At 38.4% G+C, this 18,178-nt stretch overlaps 1 protein-coding gene and 1 long non-coding RNA gene across 3 annotated transcripts in view; one reads left to right on the forward strand and one right to left on the reverse strand.

Moving 5' to 3' along the window:
* Window positions 1-12,816, reverse strand: part of LOC309856446 — a 28,383-nt gene extending 15,567 nt beyond the window's left edge. The window contains exon 1 of the long non-coding RNA XR_014307208.1: window positions 12,719-12,816. This is a non-coding gene — a long non-coding RNA (uncharacterized lncRNA). The remainder of the gene's footprint in view (window positions 1-12,718) is intronic.
* LRMDA (leucine rich melanocyte differentiation associated) overlaps window positions 1-18,178 on the forward strand; it is a 1,045,704-nt gene that overhangs the window by 769,433 nt on the left and 258,093 nt on the right. The window lies entirely within an intron of this gene.

Raw genomic sequence — 18,178 nt, forward strand, 5'->3', positions numbered from 1 at the left:
TTTCAAGTTCATTTTATTTTAGGATGTTACAAACTCCTCCCCACCCCCAGGACTTCTTCTTGCATCTGGGATATAACAACAAACCCTTCTTAGCCAGGCTTCCTAGGTCCTCTTAACCTTGCCTTCCATGGACCTTTTTAGCCTTACCTTCTAGAAGCTTCTCCCTCAGACTTTTTCTAGTCATTTTAGTTAGAGGACAAACAAAACAAACAAAACAAAGGTCATTAAAATGCCATGTCTTTCATTGCTTTTTGTTTTTTTTTTCCTCTATGAATAAGAAAATAATTTGTGCCAAATGAACTTTTGAAGTCTTAGGACATACAGTCTAGGGCCAACCCAAATTAGAAGTGACTCCTAATTAATACTTCCAAAAAGGGCATTTTCAGCTGTTCTTTAAATCATCAAGGATTTACTAGAGAGAGATGACTCTTGTGGTACTGGTTTATATCCATTGGGAATAAGACCTAGAATTTCAGAAGCATCGATTCAGAGAGAAAACTTCAGGACTCCGAGGACAGCAGGAGTCTGTAGTCACCCATGAGCACTGAGTACCTGAAGTACACTGATATGTCTACACATTGCTACATATCACTGTCATTATTCAGTCCACAACCATTGCCAGGATAGCTAAAAAGCAAGATTTCACATTAGACAGAGCTAGGAAAGTCCATCTCTTCTGAACCAAGAAGATGGAGTATGAGCCATATTGCAGATCACAGGGCCCAGTGGATGGGATTGGTGAGGAAATGGATAGAGAATACAGTAGCTTGAAGGCAACATCAGGCAAAATAGATTTAAATCATTTTGAGAGAAATAAATCCTAACAATGGATACATTGTGCCAAAGAAATGAAGCTCAGGAAGGAAGGAATTGATTAGGAAGTATACCAAACAGAATAAAATGTAGCAGAAAGGCACATATTGGAGAGAAAAAACGTTTCAATTTGAAGGGTGTGGGGTTTCCCAAGATACCACTGACCAGCTATAAAGCAAATGAATAAAATATATAGCCAAGTCAAATGTACAGTCAATGAGAATAGGTTATTATAGACAAATGGTATCATGTAACCAGTTTCATCTTTACAATTATACTACCCATTATGTTATTTTTTTAGATCTTCCAAGAAAAGCTGGAGTTTTACCTGATTCCTGATAGAGGAAACTTACCTTACAATTGGTATTTAATTAATTAGAAATTAATTATATATAGGATATTGTTTGTTGGTTTATCTTGGTCCAGGGAACCTTAATGATTTTCTGGAATTAGAAGGGGATTTTACTATAATAAACAGAGTATCACCATGTAAGCTTTTTAATTACCTTTTCTTCCAGTGAAAAGTTAGTTCTATCTCATCACTGTGCTAAAAGGCTCAGAGCCATCAATTATCTTCATTTCTTTTTCTGAAAAATTTGGAGGTTTTTAGGTCAATACTGAAATCATTAGGTCTGTCCCCGGGAATTTCCTCCCACATGCAAGCATATTCATTTACTATTTCTGGTATATTTCATTCAGGGTCCTTTGGAAAATTTTATTTTTTAAACATTTTTAAAAAATATTTTGTTCATTTATTTGAGAGAGAGAGAGTGAGCGAGCAAGCGAGAGAGCACACAAGCAAGAGCAGAGGGAGAAGAGAAAGAGACTTGCCTGCTGAACAGGGAGTCTGATGCAGGACTCAATCCCAGGACTCTGGGATCATAACCTGAAATGAAGGCAGATGCTTAACTATGTTACCCAGGCACCCTGAGAATTTTTATTTTATATGTCCTTCTCAACATTAATGAAGTTTATTAACGGTGATCTTTGCAGTAGAGTATCAAGGGTAGGGCAGAGAGTGTTGTCTTTAGAGAGTTTTAAAACAATAACAAAACCAACTAAAACTTAGTCTGTATTTTATCATCACCATATACTGGCAGTTCAAACAAAAAAAGTGATAAAGTATGCCCTTCTGGAAAAAATTTTAAAAATACTTTTTTTCAGTGCAACTTTTAAATAATTGCTATGAGTTCTGTTTTACTTTAATAATATATGCATGCACTTTAAATTAATAAAAATTATCTTTTAATACATATTATATTCTAGTTGAATAACTCCCAGCTATGCAGGCAGCCTTAGTATCTAGGAACTCAGCTACACATATCTGAGAGTAAGTTCATAGTGGTTTGGTATCATTAGAGATTATTTTGGGTGGTCAATATTTTTAAAACCCTGGTAGTACATTTTCCTGCACTTAAACAATGGATTTGAAATAGTCATAGTTCAGTGATTGAAAGTTAAAGAAACAGGTCTTGAACTATTTCAATTCTGTCATTCTACAAGACCATTTGGAGCATCTATAGGTACTTGATATGGAAAACACTAAAATAGAAGGCAGACCATGAGGTGTACTATTTTTCTTCATTCATGAAATTTTCTAATGCATTTGAATTATATTTTTAAAATTATAATTTGTTTTCTTTTTAATTGCTCTTTATTTTAAGACCAAAAAACAAAGAAAAAATTATTATTCATTGTTATGGAATTATAACTGAAAAAAATTATATACATATATGTATTTAAGGAAAGGTCTTAACCATGATATGTTCCTCCTGTCAAATATGCTAGGTATGGCACTGGGTACTTGTATTTTTTTGGTTATAAGTGATTAAAAACTCAATTCAGATTGCCAAAGGAGAAGAAATGATGAAATTTAATTAGCTCTATCAGTTAGCTTTTGCTTAGTAATGAAGCAACATAAAACCGAATGGCTTAAAATGAAAGTTATTTACTTGGTCACAATCCTTGGATTGGCCAGGTGGTTCTTTTTGGCTCCCTTTGCCAAAATGAATGACCTCACTGTCTGGAGTTTCAGCTGGATGGCTCGAATAGCTCTCCAAATGGACTTTCTTCTAGGAAGCTAGCCTGTGCTTTTTCACTGGTGGTGGAAACTTTCCCCTAATGGAGAGCACAAAAGCCAGTGCTCAAGTATCTTCAACAATTTACTCATATTACATTTGTTATTGACTCATTTTCTAAAAAAGCTGCATGGCCAAACTCATATTCCAGGGTGGAGAAATAGCTTCTACCTCCTGGAGGAGTGGCAAGGTCATTTTGTGAAGTGGAGTATACAAAGGGATAAAAGGAGCAATTGTAGTCATTTTTATCAATAATCTACCACAGACCCACAGAGCTGTGTTAGGTTCAGGTTCAGATAACCATGTCAGTAATTTCTCTTTCCGCATCTCATTTCTGCTTTCCTGTGTAATTCGGCTAGGTTTTTTGGTTTGTTTTTAACAAGTTCTGGTGAGATAGCCAACCTCAGCTAAAGGATTACTCTGGCCAATGTAACAACCTCACTGGAAAGAAGGCTCTTTCTCAATGGTTCAGACAAAATTGCAAGATTGACTTTCATTGGCTGGATTTCAGTTGCATTCCAACCCATGAACCAGTTACCAGGGTCTGGTCCATAGCTTGTACCAGGAGATGGGGTCAGCTCCATCTGAATCACATGAAATGAAAGATAATAAGTACTGGTTCTCCAGAGAAAATTGTGTTAATCGTTGTCACCAGAAGAAAAATGAATTAATGCTGTATAATCAAAACCAAGAGCCTTTGACGCCATTGATGTGCTCCGGTCACAGCTTCAAGGAGAGAATTAGATTTGGCTTGCCTGCTTAGGTTTATTGTGGTTGTTTAAACTCACTTCTCATAAGCCTTGGAAAGCAACACAAATGCTTTCCATAATAGGTCTATAAGGCAAGCTGTATTTGTATTGCACGTTTTTTCAAAGTCATGTGCACAAATATTTTTATAACAAATTTACAAAGGCAGACAGCATCTTTGCATGATGAACCCATCATGTAAATGTACTGATGTGCCACCTGAGTGCAACTGCAGAGATGTGACCAAAAAGAAGCAAAATAAAACAAAGAAAAAACTCCAGAAATTCAGAATGACATTTGAGCAGTGTACATAGATTTACAGGGTTATTGGGGAAGACACATTTTGGAATACACAAATTTTGGCTATAGAATTGGAAAGTAAACTCCAGAAGCCTACTTCTCAGAGTCAAGAATTACTTGGGTTCTCAGTGATTGAAATCCCCATCACCAGTGTTCACTTATGCCAGCTTCGTGTTGCCAGCAAGCTCTACTCCTGCCACCAGCTTCTCATTGATGTGCTTTATCATTCATGGGTGATTCTCAGTGAAAGAGGGTGAGTGGGTTGATGGAAAGCCCACTTACCTGTATTCAGGGTTAGTTCTGGCTCCACCACAGAGGGGAATAGATAAATCCCTTCCCCTTCCTGGGCCTCAGGTTCCTTATCTATCAAGTGCATGATTCCGGCAACTGATCTCAAAGAGCTCTTCCGGCATATCTGTGTTTTGGCCCCAACACCTTCTCCGAATGGTCTTTGTTCATTCCTCTGTCCTCTGTGTGACTTGTTTAGCCCTTGGCTGGGGGATGTGCACTGACCTCTTCTTCGGAGACTGTTTCCCAGGCTTCCAAATCTGTGGCTTTGGTCCTTAAATTTGGCTGGCTCTCAGTTTTCTCCCCAAGGAGAATCCCTTGGACAAGTTCATGCTTTCCAGCAAGTTTACTGGAAGAAATAGTGTCCAGCAATGAGATTTGTGACCCCCCCCCCCCCGTGTCACAGTTGGTACAGGCCCTGGCTTGTGCCTTGCTTCGCTGGGGACATGCTTGCTGCCATTTGTCCTTCCCTAAATCCTTGATACCCATTTTCTCTACAGAAAATATAAAGGTGCCCTAACAAAATATCTCTCATAAATAAGTAGAACTGTTTTTGTGGGATTTTATGAAGATGTTACTGTTAGCATTTTGGGAAATCTTTGTAGTTGATTTTCAATTTATTTTCAGGATCAGAAAAAAAAGTGGTATGTCATTTTTTTTTTTAAAGATTTTAAAAGAGACAGAGGGAGAGAGAGCAAGCAAGCACAGGCAGACAGAGAGGCAGGCAGAGGCAGAGGAAGAATCAGGCTCCCTGCCGAGCAAGGAGCCCGATGTGGGACTCCATCCCAGGACCCTGGGACAATGTCCTGAGCCGAAGGCAGAGGCTTTAACCCAGTGAGTCACCCAGGCGCCCCGAAAGGAACCTTTTAAACTTCAATGATTATCTTAACTTGGGGATGACCTCTGAGGTCATCTTTCTCTTTCTATGAAGTTGATTTCAAGGCAAACTTGTTTCTAATGATTGTTTCAATTTGTTTTATTATAATCTGGGTCTAAAAAGGGAACTTCCAAGAAAGTCGTTTTTCATGGCCCTTGATTTGTCTCAGTCTTTCTCTTGTTTATGGTTTTGCAAAGCATCATTTAAAAGCGGCATGAAGTTCAAAGAAAAACAAAACATGAAAACACTCCAGTGTGAGAAATGGAGTTGATCTCTTACTTGAATTCAGAGCTGTTTCCGAGGAGGCCTTGTTTCCCCAGGTTTGTGTCATGGTCACTTGTCGTTTTGCCTTTTAGGCATCAGTAATGCATTCTTTCATAGCACATCGCTTGAGTTCCCGTGTAACTTGTCTCACGTATGGACAGTGTTTTGTCCCCGACTAGACTGGGATCCCAGGCAGCTACTGTGCCTTGCCCATCCCTGAATGCCCTGCACCTGGCCGGACACCTGCTAGATGGTACATGCTTGCTGGGTGGTACACACTGTTGTGTGCTCAAATGGAAAAATAACACATAGACCATAGATGTTGGAAGAAGGAAGTAAGCGGATTTTGTTAATTTGGGATCCTGAGAGAGTTAACTTTGTAAACTTGGAGGCCCTCCTTTGTTATAGTGGCAAAACCACTATGGACTCTGATAAGTCCCACAGGTTTAAAAAGAATAGGAAGCTCTCTTCAGCCCTCTCCAATTCATCTCTCATTATAATGAGGGGTTTGCTTTCAACATAACACACTGAGAAGTCATCTCACAAAGGGCTGAACTTGTTACCACGACTTGGAAGGGGCCAGTGTACTCTAAAGGAAACCTGAGAATTGGGTTCATTCATCCTTTGTTCCCCGTTTTAGCAGTGAGGTGTACCTTTAATGCTGGAGGGAAGCCTGTAGAAATGTGTTTTTTATTTAGAGGTGGGATGGTCATTTTAGTTGGGTGAATGTGGGTATAAAGATTTGAATCAGGGGCACCTGGGTGGCTCAATGGGTTAAGCCTCTGCCTTTGGCTCAGTTCATGATCTCCGGGTTCTGGGATTGAGCCCTGCATTGGGCTTTCTGCTCAGCAGGGAGCCTGCTTCCCCCTCTCTCTGCCTGCCTCTCTGCCTACTTGTGATCTCTGTCTGTCAACTAAATAAATAAAATCTTAAAAAAAAAGTTTTGAATCAACTTCATTGCTTCTCATGTTGTCTTTCCAGGGGGCAATTCAACACTTCAGATCTTTAAATTGCAGAAGTTTTACCCCATCAGAGAGGTGTCTCTTCGTACTCCCTGTGTCTGGTCTGTTTTTATTCTTGGGAGAGGTGTCCTGAGTAATGAGGAGAAAGGGACACCGTGAAAAACATACAATATTTTCAGACATGTTTCAGACGTAAGAAAGGGAAATGAATGGGACACTATAATCATATGGGAAATGGTGAGAGATAAGAATCATACCCCATACCTAACCTTCTGGAATCATCCTTGCCAATTTCTTATGTGGGGTTCAGTAAATTAAATAAGCTTTCCTTAGCCCGGTACAGTCTGTGATAGCATAAGCCTTCATTGTGGTATCACAGGCAGACATTCAGCTTTGAAGACAGGAAACTGACACCTTTCAAAAGTGAAGGAAACTGTGGCAATTCGAAACATTCCAACCATATTAATTCCAGTGACAGTTATCCTTTAAGTCACTTGAAATGGATTCCCCTTTTCAACTTGCAAAATTTATATTTGATCCTTGTGACCTCTGGGACCCGCAGAGAGGGCGTGTCTCACAGGAGGCAGTAGTCGGGAAATTGCTGATCCAGTCCTTTTCATGTCTTTCCTCACCCCTTTGCTCTTCCCTGTACTTGATTCATGTTTCTACGGTGAAACCTCACAATTTCAAAAGAAGGGTTAGGTAGCGTGGAGTTCTTTATTTTTTTTTATTTTTTATTTTTTATTTTTTTTATTTTTTATTTTTTATTTTTTTTTTTAAATTTTTTTTTTTAATTTATTTTTTATTTTCAGCATAACAGTATTCATTATTTTTCACCACACCCAGTGCTCCATGCAATTCGTGCCCTTTATAATACCCACCACCTAGTACCCCAACCTCCCACCCCCCACCCCTTCAAAACCCTCAGGGAGGGTATGTGCTTTGGTGAGTTCTTTATTTAAGGGCAGAATTTTTATTATTGCTTTTCCATGTAGACTGAGAGTATCATCTGTCAGGTTTCAGGGATGAGGACTTCCACATTCCGTCTTGGGCTCTGTGATTTCATCAGATATCATCAACCCCTGGTTAACAAAATTGCTTCCCCTCACTGTGCTCGCACCCACAGCAGTCAGTGCGTGCTTTCTCTATCCGGGGAACATTCTGGAATGTGTGATCTTCTCCAATTATGGGCCCATGGCCAGAAAGTACTCCTCACTCTCTACATGGATAGGAACTCGGGACATCTATAATGACCCTTTGGAGGGGCTGGTGTGGATCCTCAGGTTTTTACTTAAAAGTAGGTTAAGGAGGGCATGTATTACATGGAGCACTGGGTGTTATACATAAACAATGAATCATGGAACACTACATCCAAAACTAATGATGTACTGTATGGTGACTAACATAACAGAATTAAAAAAAAATTAAAAAAGCAAGTAATGGGGAGAAGTCAGAGGATACCCATCAGGCTCTTTTGGGCTCCAGGTGACTGGACATTCATCACTGTGAGTGAAGAGTCATGTCTTCAGCTTTGCATGTGTGTTGGTTTGATGTTATTATTAGTTTATTCACACATGAGAGGTGACTTTATTAGTTCATCCAGACCCTGACTTAAAAACAGGAAGACTAATGTGTTATTTGCATTTGAGTGAGGGATGGTGGTCAGAGAGCTACCAGATTGTTCACATCTGTTTTCTAAGGCCCCTTTTTTCTGGTATCAGTGTAATTGGTCAAGTACATTAATCATTGGCAAGATTTCTAAGTGAGCATGGATGAAGGCAGAGTTGTTAAGGTTATAGGCCAGACTGCCTGTGTTTTGAATCCTGGAACTAACCTTGAATCCTGGTGCGATTTCAGGCCACTGATTACCTTCTTTAAGCCTTGATGAACTTATCTGGAAAATGTAATCCTAAGAGTCCTTACTCCATAGAGTTGTTGGAAAGATTCAATAAAAATGGTCAAAAAGTATATCAAAATGCTCAACACATAAGAGTATTCAATAGATATTAATACTCATATTAGTAAGAAGTAGTAATTGTTTTTCTTTTAAAACAAAGTTAATTGGATTTTTCCCCCCAAAGATTTTATTTATTTATTTGAGAGAGGGAGCAAGAGCATGAGTGGGGGGTGGGGAAGGTGAGAGAGAGAAAGAGAGAGAGGGAGAAGGAGACTCCCCACTGAGCAAGGAGCCCAACATGGGACTTGATTATGACCTGAGCCAAATGCAGAGGCTTAACTGACTGAGCAACCCAGGTGCCCCAGTAATTGGATGTTTTTTCAGAGTATCTCATCCTAGAATGACAGAATCTGGAGAATTATACTTGCTTCTTCATGGGATACTTTTTTCAGGGCAGGATTACCTGGTCCCTGCTAGAGGCACACTAACACTTTTTATTCACCAGATTGTTTTATTCACTAGATTTGATGTTGCTTTGTCTGTGTTTGTGAGTAAGTATATGCCATTTTTTGGACATCTGCTGTCTACCAGCAATGTGCTCTTCACCATGTTACCTAACTTAGTTCTCATACTACCTGTTTGTGGAAAGATGCATAATTTCATCTTCCTGATTAAGAATCTAAGGTACAGGGAAATAATTAAAATTAGTAGAAGGTCAAGCTGCTTAGGTCTGTTTATTAAATTTCTTATTTCTGAACTAGTCTTGCTACCCCTTCACTTAAGACCGTATATTGGACCTTGAAATACTAGTATCTATTTGGTACAGTGTCATTACTTTCTGTTTGGTACAATGTGCCATTTTTTTATAAGTTTTGGGGAATACCATAGTATCTGTATATAAATGGAGTGGATGCGTATTGAGACTTCATTTACAAACTCAACACATTAAAGTTCACAATTAGAGCTATAATAAGAGATCAATTTATTTTGATTCCAGAGAGCATTCAATCTCTGGGTAATGATCCAAAGGAATATATAGTCTGGAAGTTCCCAAGTAGCTCTTCAGTGATATAGGAGGGACATATGATATTATCAAATTTTGGGAATTTCAAATTTTAAGTAACCTTTCTTAGATGGACCCAAGATGGTCATGCCTCCTTCTTTAGGGACGATTCAGGGATGTGATGAAACAGGTAGTTTGACATAGAAAGACATCCCATAATGAATGAGCATCTCCATACCTCTCTATTTGCAGTCTTCTCTCTCTAGGCAAGAATGTTCTTAACTTCATAAACATGATATTCTTTGTTTTCTAACAGCTTTATTGAGATACAATACACATGACATACATTTTTACCCACTTAAAGTATACACGTCAATTGTTTGTTTTATCTCATCATTAGTTTTTAAAATTTTAAATATAATAACATAAAATTTGCCATTTTAACCATTTAGTGATATCAGTCACATTCACAACATTGTGCAACCATCATCACTGACTATTTAAAAACTCTTTCATCACCCCAACAGAAGCAGCTCCATTCCTATTAAGCAATAATTTCTCATTCACCCTCCTTGAGCACCTGGTAACCTCTATTTTGCTTTGTATCTCTATGAGTTTTCCTACTGAGGATGAGTGGAATTATACAATACTTGTCTTTTCATGTCCAGATGATTTTAGTTAGCATCATGTTTTTGAGGTTCATCTGTGTCATACTATGTGTTAGACTTTCATTCCTTGAATGAATGGCTGATTAATACTCCAGCATACACATCGTATTCTTGTATTCCATCCACTGCTGTTGCTCTTGTGAGTGAAATAATCAGGTTTGTGTCAAATGTTTCATATGACTCAATCAACTTGGAAAACCTGTTGAGAATATTTCTGGAATGGTACTTCCCAATCTATAGTCACCAGTACTATTATTTACTTAATGATTTTCTTTAAGTCAGTTCACTTTTTTTCTTACTATTTTGGATACTTATTATATAGTGTCCTAAATAATGTTCATGCAATCCATTGACATAAATACTATTACTATTGAAATGATTTAAATGTATTTGGCTATGTAGTTCCTAAAGTATCTTCTTTATCTCAGCCTAGTATATGATGTACAACACATCTCTAACCACTGAACCTGGAGGGTGGGCTTTTATGTAAGTATTAGTATAAATGTGGAACATACTCTCTCCTACCCTTCCCCCATGAAATATGAAATGTGACAGCCCAGGGTCTGGACTAGAAGTTAATTAGAAGGTTCAGATTCTGGGCCAAAATTACCCTTAATCACCTCTGTGATCTTGACATAGTCCCCTGTGTCTTAGTTTCCTCTCTGTGTTAAGCAGGTTGGGATAAATCATCTCCTTTCTTCCTGCTCCCTCATTTTTGGGCACTCTGTTTCTTTCTTCTCTATGTTCAGAAATGTGACAGGCTTAGCACACGCTTTTGTACTTCTGTTCCATGGGGCAGTACCAAAAGGGTTTTCATTTCTTGGGCTTTATAGTATTTCCAGTCTCTCCCCTTTTGCTTCCTCTCACCCCCATTATGTTAGATCAAACTCAATCTGATATCACTCTTAATGATTTCATTTTTAAGGAGGACATTAAGATAGCCTGCATCAAGGACATCACTTACCTTCATTTAGAACTGGGGGCATCTGCACTGTGTCCATTTCTAGCAGCAATAAAATGGCAGTAAATCAGAAAAAAAATGCCATGCTCCTTAGAGCTTTGAGAATGAGCCTTGGAGCATTCTGCTTACAGGGATGTCAGCCTGTTGGGGAGTAAATCAGCTCTGTCCTTAGACCCCATTGCATCAGGCAGATCTCTGATGTTGTATGATGGGCTTGAGTAGTCAGTCAATCTCTCCCCCATACCCGCTCACTGTGGAAGATGGGGATTGTATCCAGCCTGTTTTCTCCTACTGTGTTTAGTGAGCTTATTGGCCCCATAGGTTTTATTACCAGCCACAGCTTAGCCCTTGTCAGAGAGATTATTATATGAACCCTGTGTGACTTCTGACTTCAGAAGGGCCCTGGATTTACATTTTTGCATTCCGAAGTCAGGAATATAAATGACTAATGGAACACTAGGCCACCGAATATTTATATATCTATTTTGAAATTTACATTTCTCCCTTTCTTATGATGGGGTTTGCTGCTCCTGGGGTCATAGTTGATGGGCCAGTAGTATCCGTGGTGACATAAAGCAATCATCAGGGAGAGTGCTTCCTAGCCAGGGTGGCACACTGTGATGTGCTGTAGGTTATTATGTTGGCAATTCAGCAGTCACTGAACACCCCTCCCCCCCATCTCCTTGGCCCTCTCCCCACTTCCCTTTTATGATGTCCAATAAATTCTACATGCTCCAATTTGCCTCATCCACCCACCTAATACTATTTGAATTAAGAGTCTCTTTCTTAGCTTTCAACAATGCAAACTTTGCTTTCTCCAACCAAATTATTCATAAGGGCCACTCATGAGTACGCCAGAAAGGGGGCAGAGCTATGAGGATATGGACAGTGCAAATTTACTGGTCTATCCGGAAGATGAGGTTGCTCGGCTGTTGAACTTGTCAACTACATGATATATTGAGATGGAAGAAAACATGTGTAGATATGCACTATTATCTTGGATGAATAGATTGTGTTAGATCAGGATTTTTTTAAAAAAGTGATGCCTATCCCTTAATGTTCCCTGGATGCTGAGACTTTTTATGGTGTATAGTAAAAATTAACTGGAGTAGGAACAACAATAGCAGCAACATTTCTTAAGCTTTTACTACAAGTTGAATTATTCCAAGCCCTTTGCCTACATTTTTACAAATTCTAGCCCTATAATGTTGGTCCTTTTTATAAATCCATTTTTAGAGGTGGAAACAGGTCCAGAGAGGTTAGGAAATTGCTCAAGGTTACACAGCCTATAAAGTGACAGAGCTAGGCCTAGGCATCCTATTATGTGATGCATGTTCTGAACACTACCCAGTACAGCCATGTGGAATGGGCCAGAAGTAGGAGCCTTGAGGTAAATATTGATTTTCCATGCGCCCAGTCAGCCACCCATTATTATATTTTTGTATGTCCATATTTACAGAGCATCTACTATATGTGGGCCCTGTCCTGGACACCAGGGATATAGCAGTGAGGAGGGCAAACAGTCTCTGCTTTTGTATGGTTAACATATTAATAGACATAATCAGATTAGGTAAACATGCAAACAAACGTTGGGTGGTGCCTCAAAGCAACACATTAGCACAGTGCAGTGGAAAGCAACCAGATGGGGAGAGGGGCTCCTTTGGCTAGGATGGTTAGAAGAGGCCTCCCTGAGGAAAGGAGGCCTCAGCAATGAAAATAAGTTTGGGGTTACCATAGGTTTCCAGTAGAGGAAACGCAGGTGCAGAGACACAAGGTGGGAATGAGTGTCTTGTGAGAGAAAGCCAAGAGGAAGATGGGTGTGGTGGAAGCATTATTGGCCATGGAGAGAGGGTCTGTTACCAAGTCAGGAGGTTATCAGGGCTCAGATCATCTGGAGCAGGGCAAGGAGTTTCGATGCTCTGATGTTTTCAGTTTCTCTCCATCAATATTTTACTGCCTGCAGCCCATTCTTTTTTATGGCCTGTCTTCTTTTCCTTTTGCTGTGACTCAAGCCTTACCTCATAATGGGCATTTTAATCCTCTCTGTGATGCAACTCAATGCTGCTCACTGGGCATCTTGCTTTGTTCCAGTTCAGAGCAGCATTAAAAAAAGAACAGAGGAAGTCTCCAGCCGAGAATGGCTCAGGAAGGACTGGAGGTTGCAATCTGAAAGCTCTAATGAAATCAATGCCACTGTACATCCTGTCCACAAAACTGGGGGGCAGTTGCCTGCTCTTTACTGACGCCATAATATACATTTAAGAGTTGCGTGAACTCACAGAAGCAATTAACTTGACCTGTTAATCAGTGGTAAGGTCTCCATCAATAATAATAATTCTTTTTATTGATTTGATAAGTGCAGTGGAAATAATCACATAAGAAAGAATAGCCATCTCTTTTTCCCTTGTCCTTTGCCCACATGCTAAACACTAAGCCATCCAGACTATGTCAAGAGTGACTTCTAGAAGAAGCTCTCTGCAGTTCTACACATAACCAAGAATTCCTGCCTTATAAAAATTTCCATGCTTTCCCGTTGAAACAAGTTTTCAACTTTCTAGTCCTTCGCTAATTATTGGCAAAGGAAAGCTCTCAATGTCAGTGATTAAATAAACACGTTCTCTTTTAGCATTATTGATCTTCACTATCATGTTCTTGTTGGTCAGTCTGTGATCTCGTTTTGGCCAGAATTATGGGTTCACTAGACACAAAGTAGGGCCTGTACAATTGCTTAGTTGTGGATGTACACAAAATCACATGTATACTGGAAAATCTAAAGGAAGACCTAAGTGGAGTTAGCAGAACTTTGAAAGGTACTTTTGCTCTAGGACTAAAATTATTTTTGCCTAATTAATTCCATAAGTGCTTGACCCAGCTTAAAGTGTACAAAATGGGGGTTTAATCTAGGGGAGCAGAAGAGTGAACCTTGATTCAGGGTGAATGAGGGGACCTCTAACTTACATGTGGCCTTCCCTTAGAGTCATCCAGTGAGAAAAGCTAAGATGCTTAAAGTCTCTATCCCAGCCTGAGGGACCCATGAATGAATAGGATGGGACTGTTGGTTTTCCTTTACCACCACCCCCAACCCCCAAGAAGACGGCATCTCATCATTCCTACCTAACTTCACTTGAGATGAAAGGCTCAGGAATCCTGAGTGCTAATCACAGAGCCTCATGTCCTATGTTCTCCAGTATTTTTCCCATAGAATATCCCTGGATGAGGGGAATGAAAAGGACATTAACTAATAGGGACATTTCAAGATGAAATGAGATGATCCATGTTAGGTTCTTAACAGAGTAAGTCCAACAAGTACTTCTACTGTTGTGATTTTTATTATCTTTAGGTATTTTTATACACTTTTATGGATTTATATAAATGACCTTTTTTAAGATAAAGTGAGATATACACTTCTGAACATTTGAAGACATTTATCACTGTTATTTGATATTCCAACTCTACTGTCTTAATGGTGTCTGATTCATTCATAGTGTCTCATAAACTGTTTCAATATCACAAGTTTCAGGTGTTAGAATAAGTCATTATATGTGTCTTTTATGGAGATCTTAGAATAAAACACACCAGGAAAAGAAATACATTTTCACATATTTCCTCTTTTTAGTTAATCCTATCTAAAATTATTGCATATAAATTGGAAGAATTAAAGAAATGAGTTGAGAAATGGCATTTATAACATCAAATTAGATCATCTGGCTATAGTGGGCCTGGTGCATAATCTGTATATGTTCATTCAAAAGCCAGTTGGGATATTTAAAAAGTGACCAGGTCTACAGGAGTACAACCACTTCTTGGGAATAGGTAATGCAGAGACATACATTAAGAGTACGTGTGTGTGTTTGTGTGCATGTGTCCTTGAAAGGTCAGGTAGAAAACTTTGTACACTCCAAAAGTACTTGTTCTTTCTAGATAATTATCTTGTTTAGTTAGAACATAGCACCATAGAACTTGTTTAGTTAGAACAGACTTTATCTTTGTGACAGCAGCTTGGCTATGTACAGAAAGAGGGAATGATGGAACACTCCTACTTTATAAAAATAGAATTGACAATTACTCTACTGGGAGAAAAAGAGAGTATGCATGTTTTGAAATTGGAGAAGTTATTTCTTTATATGTGTCAATTTTGGACAAGATCTCTGATTCTCTGCTTTGAAGGATGAACATTAGAGCTTCTCCTACCACTCCCCATACCTTTCAATTTTTGTTAGTTACCTTATCTTTACACTGTCAATGACAATTGTAACAAAATTTGTAACAGTGTTTTCCATCTCTGTTTAGTATTGATTCTGTATTTAAGTGAACTTGGGCCTTATTACTCGTTTTTGTGATCATAGCTTTTCATTCCTAAATTGTTAAACTCTAATTGTCTCGATTTTCTTCTCATGACATTTTTATAAAGGGCATACTATTCCTGGATTCTTTAAGTTCTGTGTTTCTATTATATTTGAATGACATATGAGTTGGGTATAATATTTTTAGGATATACACTGTTTTAAAAAATAATTCCATAAATATTTCTTCATTTTCTCCTGGCATTAAATGTAATTCTGGGTAAGTATACTGTTGGTTTGATTTTTCCTCCTTGTATGTGATTCTTCTACTTGGCTGTCTGTAAACTCTTTTTTTCTTTGAATTCATTAGCTTCCTTAAGATTCATCTAACTGTGGATCATTTTATATATTATTTTCATGAAACCTGGTAAGTTCTCTTGATGTACAGTTTCTTTTTCTTCATTTTAGAGACTTTTTTGCAGTCTCTACAAATATATTAAATATTTATTTAAAATATATTTTAGTATGTTTTCTATTCTATTTTTTAGAGATATAAATAACATCTTTTTAAAAAATTAAATTAAATTTTGATGTTTTTTTAAAAGAAGTTATTTATTTTAATTTTTAAAAAATTAAAAAGATGTTATTTATTTGAGAGAGAGAAAGAGAATGAGCAGACAAAGAGGCAGAAGGGGAAGCAGAAGCAGGCTCCCCACTGAACAGGGAACCAGATGTGGGACTCTATCCCGGGACCCCGGGATCATAACTTGAGCTGAAGGCAGATGCTTAACTGACTGAGCCACTCAAGCATCCCCAGCATCTTTATTTTTCCATGAGTATTAGCTGAGACCTTTAATTTGACTCTTTTCATGTGCATCTACTGTGATCATCTCAATCTTTTTTTTCTCTCTCTCCGTAATTTGAATTCTAGTGTCTCTTTTCTATTCTTTCATCTTTCCAAATTGCTTTTTAGTTCTGAATGATATGGTTTTATTTCCTTAAGTTTTCTTTTTCAGTCCATTCAAAAAATTGTTTTGGGGTTTATCCTATTAGGAGTTGGCCAGAATTCTTGAACATGTTAAATTTTCACCCATTTTGTTAAGTTTTTCCACATTCTTTCAAATATTTTCTGCACCATCTCTTCTTCCTTTATGTTATTGCAGTGATGCATGTGTTAGACCTTTTGGTATTGTCCCATGGGTTCTTAAGATTCTTTTTGTTTTGTTTCCGTTTTGTTTCTGGTTTTCAGCCTGGATAATTTATTTTATTTTTTTCCCTTTTTGAAAAGATTTTATTCATTATTGGAGAGAGTGAGTGAGCGAGTGAGAGAGAGCATACAAATAGGGGCAGAGGGAAGAGAAGCAGACTCCCTGCAGAGTAGGGAGCCCCATGTGGGACTTGATCCTAGCAACCTGAGATCATGACCTGAGCCAAAGGCAGATGCTTAACCCACTCTAGCTACCCTGGTGCCCCAGTGGGTAATTTATTTTCCTTTATTTTCAGGGTTGCTGCATCTTTCCTCCATTATCTCTATTCTGCTGTTATCAGCTAATGAGTGTTTTATTTCACAAAGTACATTTCCCAGTTCCAAAATTTCCAATTGTTTTAATATTTTCTGTTTCTCTCTTGAGAACTACTTTTCCACTAATTTCAGTCTTGTTTAACTTTACTTCTTGAAGCATGTTTTTAATAGCAGCTTGGAAGTCTTTATTTGATAATTCCAGCAACTAGGCCATCTTGAGTTGGCACCTACTGATTGTCTTTTCCCTTCAGTATTGGTCACATTTTCCTACTTCTTTGTATACTGAATAACTTTTGTATTGTATCTTGGACATTTTGAACATTATATTTCTTTGATTTGGGGCTGTGTTATAACCCAAAGAACAATGTTGACTTCTCTTTGTTTTAGCAGAAAATCAGCCTCATTACTTTCAGAGCACAGATTGTGCTTCGCCTTGTGTGGGTTCCAATCCTGTTCACTTGCCAAAGCCTTCGCCATCCTTCTTTGATTCATTTTGTGCAAAGACCACTCAGGTCTTAATTAGCTATTCAGAGCTTTACTAAAATGTTTTAGATATGTCCTTCATATGCAGAACTCAGAAGTGAGTCAGAAATGTGTGGTTTTTGTATACGGAATTAGAAGTTTCCCTTCTATACTCTTTCCACCTTGAAATTCCTTTTATGCCTTCCAATCCTTAAAGAACAGCCTTTCTCACCTCTTAAGCTCAGGAATTGAAGGTAGAAATAGGAAGCAGAGATTTAGCTTCCTCTACTGCTACTTGATCCCATGGCTCTGTGGAAATTGCTGCTGGGAACAGTCACAAGAAAAAAAGTGAAACCTGGAAATTCACGTATTGATAGGTAGCTTCTCCACAGCACACCGGCCTTTGTTTATTCCTCAGGATCATCAGGTATTTTATGCAGAGTTTTTAGTTGTAATCAGTGGAAGAGGTAGGGTGTATTGGGCAGAATGGTCGTTCAGTTGAATTACATTCAGTTGAGCCCCTCTTTTATTAAAGTCTTGTTCTCATTAAATTGTTTTATAGCATAAAGCTATTATGATATTTTTCCTGGTCCTTGAGATGTTGGGTTCTTTGTCTTTTGCATGATATGCTTCTGTCTTTCTGTCTTCCCTTTCCTGGTCTTGTTGTTATTATTTCGAGCAGGCCTGTGTGTTTGCCATGCTATTTCTTTTCTTTCTGATAATGTTTGAGTGATCCTGAAAATATGCAATGGATAGCTTCTTCTTCTTTTTTTTTTTTTTTTAAGAGTGAGAGAGAGCACATGCACATGAATGAGGGTATGGATGGGGGAGGGAAAGGGAGGAGGAGACAGAGAGAATCTTAAGCAGGTTCCACACTCAGCACAGAGCCCAACACGGGGCTCAGTCTCATGACCTTGAGATCATGACCTGAGTTGATTTCAAGAGTTGGATGCTTAACTGACTGAGCCACCCAGTCATCCCTGCAATGGATGGCTTCTTAATTATCTTTCCATCTTATACAAAACCAGTTTCTTTTACCCTCAGAGTTCAGTC

Source organism: Mustela nivalis (genome assembly GCF_964662115.1).
Source record: "Mustela nivalis genome assembly, chromosome: 2".
Lineage (NCBI taxonomy): Eukaryota > Metazoa > Chordata > Mammalia > Carnivora > Mustelidae > Mustela > Mustela nivalis.